The sequence below is a fragment of the Orbicella faveolata genome, unplaced genomic scaffold (assembly GCF_042242905.1).
Source record: "Orbicella faveolata isolate gen_17 unplaced genomic scaffold, um_ofav_v1 contig_48, whole genome shotgun sequence".
Taxonomy (NCBI): domain Eukaryota; kingdom Metazoa; phylum Cnidaria; class Anthozoa; order Scleractinia; family Merulinidae; genus Orbicella; species Orbicella faveolata.
Window position 1 is genome coordinate 9,795,530 of NW_028301578.1, and position 18,622 is coordinate 9,814,151.

At 38.5% G+C, this 18,622-nt stretch overlaps 1 long non-coding RNA gene and 1 pseudogene across 1 annotated transcript; both read right to left on the reverse strand.

Moving 5' to 3' along the window:
- Positions 1-435: 435 nt before the first annotated feature.
- On the reverse strand, positions 436-8,092 carry LOC149096466 (uncharacterized). The gene is made up of 4 exons (XR_016204441.1): positions 7,988-8,092; positions 1,855-2,887; positions 1,361-1,488; positions 436-588 (listed from the first exon to the last, which is right to left on the reverse strand). It is a non-coding gene; the product is annotated as an uncharacterized LOC149096466 (long non-coding RNA).
- Positions 8,093-14,245: 6,153 nt separating this feature from the next.
- On the reverse strand, positions 14,246-16,224 carry LOC149096467 (melatonin receptor type 1B-B-like; annotated as a pseudogene).
- Between the last annotated feature and the right edge of the window lie 2,398 nt (positions 16,225-18,622).

Sequence of the window (18,622 nt, forward strand, 5' to 3'; positions counted from 1 at the left end):
GGCATTCCTTTCCTACTGCATGACAGATAGGAAAACAACAGTTCATAGATCAGAACACCTTAGAGTTGATAAATTTGTCAGTGTTATTCTAATGTTAGTATTTGTATTTGAACTCTAATAACTCTTCCACTACTTTTCTAGTTTGCAAAAAGGAATGAAAAAGTAATGCCCCACTGTATTTTTTAAATTTTACATCCAGCCCCCCTCTCTCTTATTGTCGTTTTCTCCTATGCCCCCACTCTAATTTTCCACCCCCGCCCCCCGTTCAGGTAATTACTGCAGAGTCCCTTTAGACTCCCTTAGGTGAATTTTCGTCTTTTATAATTTCTTCCGTCTTTCCCAGTATTCCCCCTTTTTTTAGTTCCGCTTGGATCGGGAGTTTTATCGCAATTTGTTTAATAACAGGATGACAAGAAAACAGACCAGTTCAACAAGTTCCATTTATGCCCTCTTTTTATTAACATCCATTTATTCCCTCTCTTTATAAGCATTACTGTTTTCCCCAGCCGTTACAATTATCACCCACGCTTGCTTTAGCAATCTGTCATCTGGATCCTGAGTGCTTGCGTTTCAAAGTTATCCATCTTTCTGTGGAGAACAAAATTATTTCGTGTGTTAGCCCTCGTTTCCACAAAAGAACTAGACAAGGTCAAAACAGAGACTTGTTCAACCGTTTTATTTTCTCAACGGTCTCTCGACCTCGTGGTCGACCAGTTTCTACATATCACGTGACTGACTGTGACTGATTGTGTGGGAGTGGGGTAAACCCTACCCTTGCAGAAGCTCCCTTTAGCAGTTCATAAGGTTTAAGTTATATAGATGCTTCCATTAAAAGTTAAAGAAAATATAGCGACAATTGACTAATTCTCACTAGCCTACTGATTGGCACAAATGTCGTTTGACGCTACTTGGGAGAATTTGTAGAGGTATCGTAGGCTGTGGTAGCCTGAAAAATTCTAACCACTCCGAAAAATAATGTACGTGTTCTTCTTTCCAAGTGACTGAAAGTTTCCCGAGTTCTAAGGCTATACTTATGATTAAGACGTCTTCTATATCAGTTATATGGTAAGAAACAACGATTCAGTTCAGGAGTAGGCAGGGCAAGTGTCGCGCATGCATTGTAGTGAATTCTCAAAGATTGTTATATGGTGGCTGCGCTATTGTACTCGACAATGCACCAAAAGGACAGAGATCTGTCGTCACCAGGGTCGTCGTTCTCAGGAATGAGGGTAACACTATTGGATGAAGAGCATATCGGAAAGAATGAATTTTCCTTTACTTGAAGCTATTACTAAGGAATTAATTTGACTAAAGTTATTTAAACATGTTTGGAGAAAAAAAAAAAAAAAAAAAAACTTACCGATTGCAGATTTATCTTTTAGTAACAAGCACCGCAGGTTTTTGGACAAGCATTGATAGTAGCGAACGGGTTGCTGTGGCAGTCGTCGCTTATGTTGGCGCAGTCCCACCTGTGATCCTCACAAGGTTCTTTGAAAAGGCAAGCAAATCAAACTCAAACATTATACCGGTGTAATTTCGAGTAAAATACAGGGGCACAAGCTTTATGCCGGTCAAAAATAAAAAGTGCAATTTTGCCGGCATAACAGTGCCGTTTTTCGATGAAACAACTATTAAGTTGTTTGTACCCCTGTGTTACACTGAGATACCGCGCTGTAGTTTATCTGGAGACTGCGTTCTATCACTGACCTACCATAGTATACGGAATCGTTGGCAAGGCGCTTTACAGCCTTCCAATTTGATCCCAAGGTTAAACGAGGTGGAAACCTACTTGTAGCGTCTTTTGCAGCAGAAGGACCAATTGAAGCTGAGAAGGCTAGATTAAAAAGTACTTACCGCAAGGGACGGCACAGGCGATGGGGCATTGACGTAGTGTTGCCCACGGGTTAGCGTGACAATGATTGTCCCGTGCCAATACGTTACAGTCCGGACGCGAATCCTGACATCCACCTAGTAAAGAATTGAGCATTTGCATAATTAATTTTAAACCTTTGCTCAGACCGTAGTCAGATAATCGTTCAATTAGAATTAAATTAACGCGACACAACCTTATTGACAGATTACACTGGTACAAAGTAAGTATTAAAAGTCATCCAAAATGAATCTTTTTTCTATCATTAAATGGATCTGTTTCCATGCCTGAAATCCCATCAAACGGATTGCCTTTATGATGTTCTTCGTTCATAAAAGAAACTCAAATTAACTTAAGGATATTAAAATGTTTGTTGTCACAGACTAAAAAAAGTTGTTTTGGACGTTTCGGTTAAAATACTGTAACCTTCTTCGGCATAAAAAGAATTATGCGTCAGTGGCAATAGGCATTAGGCATTCTCAATAACTAAAGAACTGCTAGGAATCTGGCTTTATAGGATTTGAAAATGATGAACAAGTCATCTAAACCTCATTGGAAATTATTATCGCTGATTTTTATTCGTAAAACTTGAAGTTAAAGTTCATTATCAAAATAATTCTATTTATCACTCTTCAGGGTTTTGTTTTTCTTTCTGCATGGTCACGAAGGTAGGAAACCATACCTGCACCTGCAAAGAACAAACAGAACAGAACATAAAATTTGAAATAGTTCTGATAAGTTCTTGATTATAAGAAAGCATCTTGTACTTTTTATTGATTCTTGTTTAAGTGCATGACTGTATTCCCGCATGCGCACTTGTGCGTGGGCGGGTGCGTGCGTGGGCGGGAGTGCGCGTGGGTGGGTGTACGCGTTAGTGTGCACGTGTATGTGAGCGTGCGCGGTTGAGTACATTTGTAAGCAGGGCGTTCGTGAGTGCGCTCGTGTGCCGGCGTACGTTTTGATACTTACAACATCCGACTAGCATCAGCAAAAGGATTCCACACTTAAAATACATGCCTAGCAAATGGAGAAAGATAAGATGCAGTCATGCAAGATTAGTTTCATTAATAGCCTTATTCCAAGCTGAAAAGGAAAGAAACTTTAAGTGTAAAAATTGAGTCAAACTATAAATTCAAAATTGGAGCTCTTAACCAGAAAAGCTACACTATTACTACGTCTAAAATGTCTACACAAAACGCTCTTTGTAAGGGTACTAATAGGCTTTATGGGTTTGAACAATTTTGAAGAATTTTTCTTCGTTCTAAGAATTGTCCAAGATTATGAATGCAAAGAGGAAAAGATCCGATCAGAAATACTTGCTAATGATAGCTAATGATAACAGTCTGCTGATAGGAAAAAAAAAAAAGACAAGATGAGCAGCTGGCAACAACTCAAGGCAAATTTTATTCGTTCACGGAATTGTAGACAATAGTAAGAACCAAAACAGAGACAGTGGCTAAAGATAAGTTGCGTAAACTGCTCTAAACAAAAATAGCAACGAGCGGTTCCTAGCGGATAGTGCGAAGTAAGCAAGCTTCACTTAACGGTTACAATAAGGCTTATATCTATAACGCTGCGTAATACCAGAGCTCCTACGCGCCAAAGGCGAGTGAGCGGAGCCCTGTACCTTACACATTTGACGTTTAGCAAGTCATGGAGGGACCGGGCAAGGTCTTCAATTGCTGAGGCAACGTTCACTGGGGAAAGGTGAAAGAAGTCGTTGGTGCCTAGCTGTAATATAACTATGTCGAGCTTGAACGATTCAACCACAGAAAGATCAAATTGGACAGTCTTGAGTACTGTCCTTCCCCCGACCCAGTGCCATTTTAACTCTATGCCGTCAAGAATATGCAAGTTAGCATCTAGATCGGTACTCCGCCCTACATATTCGCGTAAACGGTGAATAAAGGAATGACCAAGCATCAAAACACGTGTTACCGTCATATGACCGCTTGGAGCACAATATTTGTAAACTAAGATCTAAAGAGGGCACTGAAGAGTCGAAAATGAGAACAGGTACTTGCCTGAAAATTCTTGGAGGTAGTGTAGAAAAAAATTTCCTTCCGAGATAGCGACGTTACGAGGGCCAAGGGAAGAAGGCCGCATAGCTCGGGAGAAATATCTTTTATCCTTGAGGGAACGCCCCCTCTCCCTCCTGGGGTGATACTTGACAGAAACCAGGCCTACGGACCATTGCGTGACCGTCATGGCTCGACAAAAATAACATTATGCGTGAACATAATGTTTGATTTTTCGCACCGTAGTACAACGCCAATTACTTGGAACGTTAGTCTTATAAATTTCTGTTTTGCATCCAAAACATGCAGTAGAACTCACCGTTTACTGTTGCCAAGTCCTCGTCCTACAGATGTCCTTCGAAGTTGAAGTCTTAGACTAAGTGAAACAAAAGCATTGGCGCGGAATATCTTATAAGTGAAGCGCCAGGCTTTTTGTCCGATCAAGCGAAACGGCTTGGACGCCGTACTTTTTCTTCCGTTAATTTGCACGCCACACAACATTTATTTATATTTCAGCATAGGAAGGGCTCGCAACTTTTGCCAATAAATAAAAATTCTATAAAAGTACCTCCCCAACTAGGCAGGGTATAACGCGGAAGGAGTTTGTGAAATGGCATTTGACATGACTTGCGTAATGGCATAATTATGTGGAATGTGATATATGCAGAATGGTCTGGAAATTAATTCAACTTGAAAGCGCGCCCTTGCTACAGTTCTGATTATCTTGGATTATTAATCGCGTCTGACAGCCTAAAGAGTGAATAATCACAAGTCAGTTACCGATCTCGACCACAACAAAATGTTGAAAAGCAATTCCCGCGCTGTGCAGAGTACTAGTTCTGTGCATAACTTTAAAATATTTCTCGTAATGGCAGCTGCTTTTCAACATTTTGCACGCTTGCGTTCTAAGATATAGACCTATAGAGAATTACTCAGTGTAGAAAGGGCGCGCTTTTTATAACGCTCGCGGCTAAGCTTTTCTCCGACATCTTGAATTCATATTTGATGCTCAGCTAAGATTGACAGCCTCTTACAAAATGTTGCCAAGCAAACGTTCCGGAATGTTTGTCCCGTAAATTGATAATAAAAACAGGTTTTCAATTTGAAAACGAAAGGGACCAATATTGAGAAGAAACAGAAATGAAAGGACGGAAGAGAACAGAACAGAAGAGAACAGAAGAGAAGAGAACAGAAGAGAAGAGAAGAGAAGAAAAGAGAAGAGAAGAGAACGGAAGGGAAGAGAAGAGAAGAGCAGAGAAGAGCAGAGAAGACAAAACAAGACAAGACAAGACAAGACAAGACAGGACATGACACGAAAAGATAATTATGATCTTATTGCTATCTGGTTTTTGTAAGGCGTATGATAAAATTTAACCCTTTACGCCCTTAAATTTATATCGCCCTTTTTGTGGTCATGGGTGCTACAAAAGTTTGTGAATGTAACATAACTTTAATTAATGCAAGAGGTAGTTTTCTGGAGAATTGAATGTTGATTGTAGCCTCTAACGTAGGATATCTCATTATTCCATGTATAATTATCATTAAATAATTCGGTAAGCTCGCTTAAAATATCTTGCTTTCGTTAAAAAAAGACTCTAATTTTAGTTTAATTTTTTGCATTAATAATTTCTGTTTTTTGTAGATCCCCCACTAAGGCATCGTGAAGATCGAATTATTTTGAGTGTTTGGGCGCTTGGAAGACACTGCTTCTATAAGTGTTTCTCTAAAAATCAGACCCCATTTTTGGTTTGTTTTGTTTTGTCTTGTTTTGTTTTGTTTTGTTTTGTTTTGTTTTGTTTTGTTTTGTTTTGTTTTGTTTTTTGTTTTGTTTTGTTTTTTGTTTTGTTTTGTTTTTTCGGTTTCCAGACGTACGACTTTGTCTCCCACTGAACATCATGCTACTTTAACAGGAGGCAAATAATTTACTGTTGTTATCCTTCGCACATAATGGTATTTGTAGTTTGTCATGTTCTTGTCTTTGGCATTTTTATGCTGACCAACTGTGTACATTTTAACACACCCGTGAAAAAGGATATAATGTAAAACCTGTATAGTATAAGACCTTTGGATTGAAACAACACTGGCCACTTGTTTTCCGTAACAGAAAGCGGTTATTATTATTATTATTTTTTTTTTTTCTTACCTTGAGACTAAGAACTACAACTACTGATTTATTTTCAGATACACGAAAGTTTCCACATCTAAATAGCAAAACGTTTGGATACCAGCAGCCATTATGTTATTCCCAAACTCAGAATTACGTCGACTTATCTTCTTAAATAATGTACACCAAAACAGCACTCAACGAGTTCCTGGTTTGAAAACGCTGCAGTAGGTTACGGTTATCGAAGTAGGTTTGTCTATGGTAGCGAAGAAACGTATTGGATATCTAGGAAACGATGTCTTGAGGTCAGATCGTATTTTTTTCCCCGTTGTTTAGACCTGTTTAATAATATTCAAAAAGAAATCTACAGAGCACACTAAAGCTACATTTTTTTATGCATACTGAACATTACGAAATCCGCAATGAAAGCCACAACTTTATAATAAATTCGTATATACACACGACCTATAGAATTATAATCATGATGTACACAGTACGCCAAAAGTAAATTGCGCGCACTGAAAAATACAGCTGTTGGCTGTGGAGAGGACGAGGGAGGGTGGTAATTAATATGAGGATAGGAAATTAAAGACGCTGGCAATTAAAGGAAAGGAAGAAAGGCAAAATTGAAGTTTTGCGTCATTTTTTTGTGGTTACTGTTGCTGGGCAACACTAGCCACTATGTTATTTTTGCTTTTTATCGTTAGTGTATTATTTCATTTCTTCTCGGTTCTTCATAACCTGATAAGCTTATAAGTGAAATCGCTCTGAACAGGTAGTTATATATACTGTGGAACCCCTTTGCACCCACGAGCGTTACAGTTTTCTATTTCGTCGCTCTTTTTTTGCATTGCCTTTGTTAGCCGCGTTCTGTTCAGTTTCTACAATTATTAGTTCATTTTTGCGTACTTTTTTGCATACTTGCGGTCCATGATGTTTTCTTAAAACGACATTTTCTGTTTCGTGTTTAGACAGCCAAGTCTTTATGGTTAATACATCATGCTGCTACATTGATTTATGATACATAATATGTTATTTGCCGGCCTTGGTAGGCTCGTATTGGAAAAACTGTACCCGAGGTCATGAGTCTTGCGTTTGTATGACTATGCATGGGGTTCCGCTTGACGCTTCGGGCAGCCGGAGCTGCGCTAAAACGATTCAAACTTCTTACATTCCTTATGAAAAGATCAGCTATAATAAAAGAAAAAAAAGGTCAAACTCTACAGTTGAAGAAACTATTGTGCATGAACATGTAAAAGAGGTTGAAGTTTTAAAGTATATAGTTTTACATTATACTTCCAAAAGAAAGCTAACTTCTCGAGTGTTCTTCTTTTTCATTCTTTTTGTTTTTGTTTTTTTTTTTGTTTTGTTTTTTTTGTTTTGCGGTCTTTAAGGGGCCAATTCATAAAGTGTAACACTTCTTATGTGCTTTTTGAGCAGATCTACATCAATGAAACAGAAAAAGGAAACTCTTGCAGTTGACGAAAATTACTTGTCAGAATTCATGAACAGAGACGGAAGTTTTATTGCTAGTTCTCTATACGAAAGACCCACAACGATAAACTATCGTGTAACATAGCTATTTCGTATTTCCCCACTTAAAGTTAGTTGAGGCTTCGGCGTCTCACAATGCTGCTTTACTGTAAGGGAGCGCGCCATTTAATTTCATTCTAGTTTGCCATCTATAGTAACGTCATGTCAAAAAAAAAGTCTTCAGGGTAAAGGACGAGAGCAATTCAATCGAAAGTTTAATTGCACCTCCGCTGTGTGAAACTAATTACACTTCCCTTTATAGTTAAGGCTTTCGATAAAACTTGTAGATAGCGAAGTATTATGTTCTTTGTTTAACCTTATTCAGTATTAATCGAGGATAACGAATATGTTTTTGAGAACAGGACATCCTAATGCACATAAAGGTGCATAGTGCCAACTAACTTTATCAAGAGGAACTAAATCATCCCGGAATGACATTTCAAATAGGAGATACAAACTTACTGCTCGTCTTGCTCACTCTGCTGTACTTTGATGAAATTCTCCGGCAACAGGAAAGATCTTCCTTTCATGAAAACGTTTCCGAAAAGAATGAGAGCCCGTATTTTCTGTGTGTGCTTTAAAGGGTCCTAGCTAGACGGGAAACTAACAGCTGTCAAAAGTTAAATTAGTTAATAACGTGCGGATAATACCTGGAAGACAAATTGTTTCCAGAACAGTGGTTTTCAAACAGCGCATGCTTAGAGATATTTTTCCAGTAGAGGGAGAGCTTTCGGTGTTCAGTAACTACTTAAAGAAACAAACTGTGCTGAAAAACTACTTGCATTTAATGAAAGGGGGACACTTATCTCTGGTTACCAAGGAAATCACATTTTCTGTTCAAAATTACCGATGGCATGAAAGTTGAGATAAACAAACAGTATGTACAGGCAATATTATCCGTGTGTACATTCTGGGAGACTTCCTTCAATTTATTTGTTTTTGCGGACAGTTATGTCTAGTGAACCATACTTGGCTGTTCTTGTCATCTTTTGTTCGAAATAAACACTTAAGGTGTAGTTTTAGTTTACAGCTTTGTTTGAAAAGTGAACAAAACTTCCGCCCCCAGTAGACTTTGCAAATAGCGCATGACTAGTATCATTTCTCAAACTGTGCTGAAAAACTACTGATTGTCACCTGTTAAACTTGATCTAAAAGGAGACATTTGCCTTTGGTTACCAAGGATATCACATTTTCTGTTCAAAATTACTGATGACATGAAAGATGAGATAAATAAACAGTACGTGTAAGCAACATTATCCTTGTGTACATTCTGGAAGACTTCCTTTTCTAATTTATTTGTTCTTGCCGACAGGTATGCTTATTCCACTATACTTGGCGGTTGTTGTCATCTTTTGTTCGAAATTAAACACTTTGGGTGTAGTTTTAGTTTACCTCAACGAAACTTCCGCCCGAAGTAGAATTTCTAAACAGCGCATGACCAAGGACGTTTTCCTAGCGTAGGAAAGGGTTTTCGGTGGTAATATTTACTCATTAATTTTTTTTGATCAAAATAAAAAACTAAGAAAAGGGAGGAAAAAAATAGTTCTCAAATTATTTTTCATACTCCCAGAGTTGAGCTGATACAGTTCGAACATCAAAATCTCTGGTTTGTCGCCAATGTTGTAAGCAAAAACCGCCTTCAAAATATACGAGTTGAAACAGTAGGGAACAAAACCTTTCTTTTAAGTGAAGAGGACCGTGCAGGTATGTCTGCTGTTACCAAGGACATCAATGTATCTGTTAACGATGCTTTAGATGAAACTCAAGTAAGAAATAAGATAAATGTGTCGTAAGATATGACATATTTTGGTAAATAAGAAAAACAATTAACAGCTGCCGACAAACCTATTTGAAAATATCTCGAAGTAATTATGGCATTACCAAATAAGGAAAATACTGCGAAACGTCCGTTTAGACACCTTGATTTTAAACAGAAGATGTCACGTATTTTGTAGTAGGGAATCCAGTGGAGAGTTTGTAATTCAAGCTGAATAATTCGTTTGCTGATATTTGTTTGTTGTCTTTGTAATATAATAATTTTAAGGCATAGAAGAATGGTTTTTCAGTATAATTTAGCGATAAAACGTTAGCCACATTATCCTTGTGTACATTCTGGGAGACTTCCAATTTCTTGGATCGTTAGTCTTATAAATTTCTATTTTGCATCCAAAACATGCAGTAAAATTCACCGTTGAATGTTAATATAACTCTTCGTCTTAGATCTGTCCTTCAAAGCAAAGAGCGCATGACCAAGGACGTTTTTCTAGGGTAGGAAAGGGTTTTCGGTGGTAATATTTACTCATTAAATTTTTTTGATCAAAATTAAAAACTAAGAAAAGGTAGGTAAAAAATAGTTCTCAGATTATTTTCCATACTCTTAGAGTTAAGCTGATACAGTTCGAACATCAACATTTCTGATTTGTCGCCAATGTTGTAAGCAAAAACCGCCCTCAAAATATACGATTTAAAGCAGTAGAGAACAATACAGGTATGTAGGTATGTCTGCTGTTGCCAAGGACATCGATGTATCTGTTAACGATGCTTTAGATGAAGCTCAAGTTAGAAATAAAATAAATATGTCGTAAGATAAGACATACTTTGGTAAATAAGAAAAACAATTGACAGCTGCCGACAAACCTATTTGAAAATATCTCGAAGTAATTATGGCATTACCAAATAAGGAAAATACTGCGAAACGTCCGTTTAAACACCTTGATTTTAAACAGAAGACGTCAAGTACTTTGTAGTAGGGAATCCAGTGGGGAGTTTCTACTTCAACTTGGATAATTCGTTTGCTGATATTTGTTTGTTGTCTTTAAAAAGGTAAAGACTGCATGCGAGCCAAGGAGATTATCCCGGTTTCTGTAGCATGAAGCGACTAGGAGTATTTCTACTCCCCCCTGGATGGGATGCTAGTCCATCGCAGGGTTACCCCCAGCATTAAGTTCGCCGGTACCTATTTATACACCTGGGTGGAGAGAGGCACTGTGAGAGTAAAGTGTCGCCCAAGAACACAACACAATGTCCCCGGCCAGGGCTCGAACCCGGACCGCTCGATCCGGAGACGAGCGCACTAACCATGAGGCCACCGCACCTCCCCGTTTGTTGTCGTTGTAATGTAATAATTTCAAGACCTAGAAAAATGGTTTTTCAGTATAATTCAGCGATACAACGTTAGCTACATTATCCTTGTGTACATTCTGGGAGACTTCCAATTTCTTGGATCGTTATTTTAATAAACTTCTATTTTGCATCCAAAATATGCAGTAAAATTCACCGTTGAACGTTGATAATATAACTCTTCGTCTTAGATCTGTCCCTCGAAGCTGAAGTCTTTAGACTAACTAAAACAGAAGCATTGACACGGAATATCTTATAGGTAGGGCGCCATGGGCGCCTTCTTTTTTCTTACGTTAAAATGCACGCCACGTTACATTTATTTCTTGTTTAGCATGGGAAGGGCTCACAAGTTTTGCCAATAAATAAAAATTTTATACAAGTACCGTTACAACTAGCGAGGGTATAGGGCGAAAGGAGTTTGTGAAATGGCATTTGGCATGACTTGCGTAATGGCATAGTTATGTGGAATGTGATATATATAGAATGCTCCCGAAATTAATTCAACTTGAAAGCGCGCCCTTCCTACACTTCTGATTATCTTGGATTAGTAATCGCGTCTTACAGCCTAGAGAGTGAATAATCACAAGTCAGTTACCGATCTCGACCACAACAAAATGCTGAAAAACAATTCCCGTGCTGTGCAGAGTACAAGTATTGTGCATAACTTTAAAATATTTTTGGTAATGGCAGCTGGTTTTTAACATTTTGTACACTTGCGTTCTAAGATATAGACCTATAGAGAATTATTCAGTGTAGAAAGGGCGCGCTTTTTGTAACGCTCGCGGCTAAGTTTTTCTCCGACATGTTGTAGTCATATTTGATGTTCAGCTAGGAAAGGCAGCCTTTCACAAAATGTTGCCAAGGAAACGTTCCGAAATGTTTGTCTCCTAAATTGATAATAAAAAGAAGTCTGGAAACCGAAAAAACCAAAACAAAACAAAACAAAACAAAACAAAACAAAACAAAACAAAAACAAAAACAAAAACAAAACAAAAAACAAAACAAAACAAATTGTACTCTGATTTATAGAAGCGGTGTCTTCCACGTGCGCAAATACTCAAAGTAATTCGATCTTCACGATGCCTTAGTCGGTGATTACAAAAAACAGAAATTGATAATACAAAAAGTTAAATAAAAATTAGAGTCTTTTTTCAACGAAAGCAAGATACTTAAAGCGAGCTTACCGAATTATTTAATGATAATTATACAAATTAGGCAAAAGGCATAATTACTGATGGAATAATGGGATATCCTACGTTAGAGGCTACAATCAACATTCAATTCTCCAGAAAACTACCTCTTCCATTAATTAAAGTTATGTTACAGTCACAAACTTTTGTAGCACCTATGACAACGAAAAGGGCGATATAAATTTAAGGGCGTAAAGGGTTAAATTTTATCATACACCTTACAAAAACCAGATAGCAATAAGATCATAATTATCTCTTCATGTCATGTCCTGTCTTGTCTTGTCTTGTTTTCTCGTCTTGCCTCTTGTCTTGTCTTGACTTGTCCTGTCTTGTCTTGTCTTGTCTTGTCTTGTTTTGTCTTCTCTTCTCTTCTCTTCTCTTCTCTTCTCTTCTCTCCCCTCCTTTCATTTCTGTTTCTTCTCAATATTGTTCTCTTTCGTTTGGAAATTGAAAACCACAACTTTGTCTCCCAGAGAACATCATGCTACTTTAACAGGAGGCAAATAATTTACTGTTGTTATCGTTCGCACATGATGGTATTTGTAGTTTGTTATTTTCTTGTCTTTGGTATTTTTGGTATCTTTGGTTACCAAGGAAATCAAATTTTCTGTTCAAAACTACCGATGACATGGAAGTTGAGATAATCAGACGGTATGTACAGGCAACATTATCCGTGTGTACATTCTAGGAGACTTCCTTTAAGTTATTTGTTTTTGTGGACAGTTATGCCAGTGAACCATACTTGGCAGTACTTGTCATCTTTTGTTCGAAATAAACACTTAAGGTGTAGCTTTACACGTCTACAGCTTTGTTTGAAAAGCGAACAAAACTTCCGCCCCCAGTAGACTTTGCAAATAGCGCATGACTAGTATCATTTCTCAAACTGTGCTGAAAAACTACTGATTATCGGCTGTTAAACTTGATCAAAAGGAAACATTTGCCTTTGGTTACCAAGGAAATCACATTTTCTGTTCAAAATTACTGATGAAATGAAAGACGAGATAAATAAACAGTACGTGTAAGCAATATTATCCTTGTGTACATTCTGGAAGACTTCCTTTTATAATTTATTTGTTCTTGCGGACAGTTATGCTTATTCCACTATACTTGGCGGTTGTTGTCATCTTTTGTTCGAAATTAAACAGTTTGGGTGCAGTTTTAGTTTACCTCAACGAAACTTCCGTCCGAAGTAGAATTTGTAAATAGCGCATGACCAAGGACGTTTTGCTAGGGTAGGAAAGGGTTTTCGGTGGTAATATTTACTCATTAAATTTTTTTGATCAAAATGAAAAACTAGGAGAAGGCAGGTAAAAAAATAGTGCTCAGATCATTTTTTATAGTCCTAGAGCTAAGCTCGTACAGTTGGAACATCTAAATTTCTGGTTTATCGCCAATGTTGTAAACAAAAATCGCCTTCAAAATATACGATTTGAAACAGTGGGGAACAAAACCTTTCTTTTAAGTTAGGAGGACCGTGCAGGTATGTCTGCTGTTACCGCGGACATCAATGTATCTGTTAACCATGCTTTAGATGAAACTTAAGTTAGAAATAAGATAAATATGTTGTACGATAAGACAAATTTTGGTAAATAAGAAAAACAATTAACAGCTGCCGACACACCTATTCGAAAATATCTCGAATTAATTATGGCATTACCAAATAAGGAAAATACTGCGAATCGTCCGTTGAAACACTTTAGTTTTAAGGAGAAGACATCACGTATTTTGTAGCAGGGAATCCAGTGGGGAGTTTGTACTTAAACTTGAATGATTCGTTTGCTGATATTTGTTTGTTGTCTTTGTAACGTAATAATTTCAAGGCGTAGAAGAATGGTTTTTCAGTATAATTTAGCGATAAAACGTTAGCCACATTATCCTGGTGTACATTCTGGGAGACTTTCAATTTCTTGGATCGTTAGTCTTATAAATTTCTATTTTGCATCCAAAACATGCAGTAAAATTCACGGTTGAATCTCGAAGTCTTTAGACTAACTGAAACAAAAGCATTGACATGGGATCTCCTGTAAGAAGGGCGCCATGCTTTTTATCCGATCAAGCGAAACGGCTTGAGCGCCCTCTTTTTTCTTCCGTTAAAATGCACGCCACGCTACATTTATTCATTGTTTAGCATGGGAAGGGCTCGCAAGTTTGCCAATGGGTAAAAATTCTATAAACGTACCGCCCCAACTAGTGAGGGGATAAGGCGGAAGGAGTTTGTGAAATGGCATTTGGCATGACTTGCGTAATGGCAAAATTATGTGGAATGTGATATATTGATATTTGTCAGGCGTGTTCACCTATTTGCCTTGTTACTAGGCCTTGTTAATTCGCCGCGTTAATTAAATTGACCCATTTCATAAGGTGGCGTGCTGGGCCGATAAACTGTACAAGACAAAACTACATGCATGGCTGCTCTAGCATACCAGTTTTGTAATGAAGTAAAATTCAAATACAAGACAGAAAATATGAATTCAAATTCGCCTGAATTTGTTTCCGCAAAACTGACAAAACCTGAGCAATTCGTGAAGCTAAACTCCTTGGAAAATGTTATGCCACGCGGTATACTATACCGGAAAAGGCTCTCTTATCGTGGCAACTTTTAATTTTGTTTAATTATTGATTAGTTCGTTATTTATTTCTTAATTTTAAGAAAGGTACATTTTTTCAAGGTAGTGAGAGTCATAACCAGTGCTGAAGTCAACAATCCTGAAACAACATTAGGAACACTGATTGCTTGTTTAGTCTACTGCTTAACCTACTTCCACGGCGGCCATGTTGGTGTCCTTTGGAGGGACACCAACATGGCGGATCATTATTAAGTCTTGTACTTTTCTGAACATCGTTTTCCCTAAAACTTTCTTCTGACCACTACTGATTGAGCCTAAAATTGCTCTCAAATGTTTCTCTATATCTGCCGTTCACCTATTTTGATTCTTGATTTTATTCATGCGTGCAAACATCGATGAAGACCAAGAACAGCAGGATCAATACTAGCATAACTTTTGAAATAAACCAGTTGATCATTCGCCTCTATAAACAAGTATTTTCTGATTTGGGCGATGCAAGTCCAAGATCTACCGACCTTATTCGACAAATTTCACCCATTTCGACAGAAAGACTGACCAAAGAAGTATCATCATGCAAATTCGGTCGGCGCACGCGCCGAAACAATTCCATGTTTGGAGTCTCAGCTGTATCCTCATTCTTTGCTCTTCTGTCATCAGTTACCTCGATTTCATGCCAGTGTTTACTGAGGACAATCTTACGGAATTCTCTTCGAAATGCGGGATTCATCCCAGCATATATGAAAGGGTTGATTGTATTCGACAAATAGAAGAGAAACATGCAAAAGAGCTCAACGTTTCGAGGCATCATCGCGACAAGACGAAAGCGACGGAGAATAACGATGAACCAGAACCGTGACGGAACCCAGCAGATCATGAAGGCGAAGACGACTGCGAATAGAGACTTGCTGAGTTTGATTTCATGATTGGTGAAACCCTTGCTTTTTCGCCATTTACGGCTTCTTTCCCGAGCGCTTTCTCGTCTTTGAATCGTCGCAGTTGCAGACGCATTGTGCTGTCGGATCATCTTCGCGAGTTTTGTGTAGCTGAATGTAGTTGATATCAACGCTGTTAAAAAGAAAAACGTTAGGACGATGCCGTAGTGAATAGATTTGCCGGTTTCGCTGAGGTGTGCGATAGAGCACTGGGCGTAGCCTGGGACAAATTCGTACGCTTGAAGACCGAGCAATCGAGGAACCACTGTGTAACATGCAACGAAACTTCACACAGAGGCAAGCAAAGCGCGCGACTTTCTCGCTGAAAACAGGCTCTTGTACTGCTGATCCGACTTGCATATCCTCACATAACGATTTACAGCTGTTAAGCCCATGGTCACAGGAGAAACGTAGATAACAAACAGGCTGAAGAAGGCATGAAGTTGGCAGAGCGTTCCGCCGACAATCCAGCTGCCTGCTATCAATACGCTCGCACTTATGGGCATCACAAACACAGCAGAGAGCAAATCGCTCACGGCCAAAGCGATAATGTACAAGTTTGTCGTCGTTCGGAGACGAGTATTCTTGCAAACCGAAATACAAACCAAGGTGTTTCCAATTAGAGACAAAACGTTCAAGGTTATGAGGAAGCTGACTTCTACAACGATCAGACTGAGACTTCGTGAGCTCAAATCGTCCGGCATCATAGAGACAAAGGCGCCAACCTTGGCATCAAATTGATCTAACTGCTCTCGGCTTTTGCTACAAAGCCGCAGCAAAGGTTTTTCATTTTGGTTTTAGCTAGCTTTCAGCTATCGGCGTCACATTTTAATCCCAGTATTTCGCTTTCACCTGTGGAGATGTCAATTGCCCATCCAATTTCCAAATTTACATATTCGTCAGCATATTGTTGACGATATTTCTTGCAGTCTGTACTTTCGAAACTTGGGCTGTGTTTCGCGACAATATTTTTTTCTTTTTTTTTTTGAGAATTTGAGTGATTACTCGAGTCTATACCCGCTAAATCCTTTTGATTCCTGTTTCATCGACCAGCGAATGTTCTAGATTCGCTTAGTTTCCCAAATAGACAGATTTGGAATCCATCTTCCAGGCCTCATTTTTATTTCCGCGCACCTTTCAGCTTTCAGCGTGGTAGAGATGTAGAATTTCGCGTGCAAAACGGTAGACTCTCCATCTTCAATCTTCCAGCAAAACGTGGTCTCCGCCTCAGCTCGGAAAAAGGAAGCTCTTACATAAGAAAGAGCTAGTATATCATGTTCCTGATTTATCAATTGTTTGAGAAACTATTTGATGTGAACAAACGCCTTTGATTGTATTCCAGTTTAATCACATTTGTCCTCATGAGCAGTAATCGGAAGCTTGCCTAGTGTGAACACTCCCAGTTGTCTGTGCAGATAAATTTCGCTCCCTTCAGAAAGTGGACTGTTCATCAAAACTAACGAGTTTTCTTCCCACTCTCGGCTTAGTTGCAAAACTGTGCTATGAATTTCGACTACTTCACTTTGTGTAAAGACAGGGAGCGTTTCAATTCCAGACACGACAAAAACTTTTCGTTTTCTTATGCAAAACAGAATTTTATGAAATTCTCCTTTGAATACAGGATTCATTCTTGCGTATATGAACGGGTTGATCGTGTTTGAGACGGTAAAGAAGAAACATGCAGAAGAGCTCAACATTTCTTCGAAATATTCAACTGTAGTGAATACCGTCCAGATGACAGTACAAATATACAGCGACCGGCAAGCGCCGGGTTGCGGATTTTACAAAATTTACAAAATTTGCGATTTTTCGCTAACTTCAGGATTTTTCGTTAAGTCATTGGGAAATTTGCGATTTTTTACACATCTTTGTAATGCTAACCACACCTCAGCCGGCTTGCGGATTTTACAAAATTTGCGATTTTTCGTTATTAACATAACACGAAAAGACCGCCAAAGATGACAAGCATCTTTCTGTTCTCTCTGGGACGATAAAGCGGGATGAAAATAATGCTATTACTGCATACATGTAACACAAAAAAAGATAACTAGCTGCATGTTTCTCTCGTTCTTAAAGCGTTTGTTGTTGACCGAGTATAGTAAAGCGGGTTATGGGGAAGTGAGCAGAATGATATGAAATTAACACAACACCGGTACAACAAAACAAATATAACATGAGATAAGCGTTTCTTGTTGACTGAGTATCTGGTCTACGTTCTAAATGGGTGCTTCGTATTCAAAACGATCTGAAACGCACACAGCGATGTTTAAGCTTACGTGTCTTTGGGAAGATAAAACGGGAGGAAAAGATTCCATTCCACAAACACGTGGCTCATTAACCTTGTTCTAAAACTCTCCTGATCTTCCCTCCAAGCGAGTTTCGGGAAAGGACACGACAGCAGAGTGATATGAGATTAACGTAACACCACAAGAGATAACAAACTGCAATGTTTCGTTCTAAAAGCGTTTGTTCTATGCAGATTAACATGAGTATCAAAGCATATATTCAACAAGAAAGATTTTTACTGCTAAAACGCTCTCACCGATCGATGTTTTAGCGTACGCCTGTCTTTGGGAAACTTTGGGAGTTTCGATAGAGCGAGAGGAAAAGAATCGAGGTCACCAAAAAGTTGAAGTTCAATTGTGTTCTATTGGCGAACCAATTGCAAAACAATTGAATGATTGTGTTCAATTGGGTTTTTGGTTGGTTCGAATTATTATACCAGGCAAATAACAAGTACGTTTATTCATTTTAAAGGACATTTTGCGACTCCTAACATAAGGGAATGGCTGGCTCATACGAAAAGGTCAGCGGTGCACCTCTTTCGGAAGCCATGTTGCTTAGTCAATCAAGAGTGATCAAGAGCCAAGTTTTCTCCGGCCCTTTTGTGTGTGATGACTTTTAATCTAAACTACCATTAAAAGCTTTTTGTAGTTATCCCCAAAGGGATAAATAAATATTAAGAGAAATAAGAAAGGAAGAATACAACATAACATTAGAAATGAAAACAGTCGGAAGGCAAGAGTTCGATCACGTGGTTGATGTAAGCCGATGACATTGACGTATTTTGCAATCCATTGTGGTGTCACAAGAAGTGCTAAGTGGGGAGCTGGGATATCTGGTCATGCGATGGATTTGACCGAGATCCTGGAATCTAACTGACTACTTGCTATATCAACCTCTCTACGCACTGTTGTAGTATCGTCAAGATGACCGTACATTTGTTTTCAGCTATTTTTATTACTTATTGCAATAAATGACTCATGATAAACGCGCCACCGCGTAGTT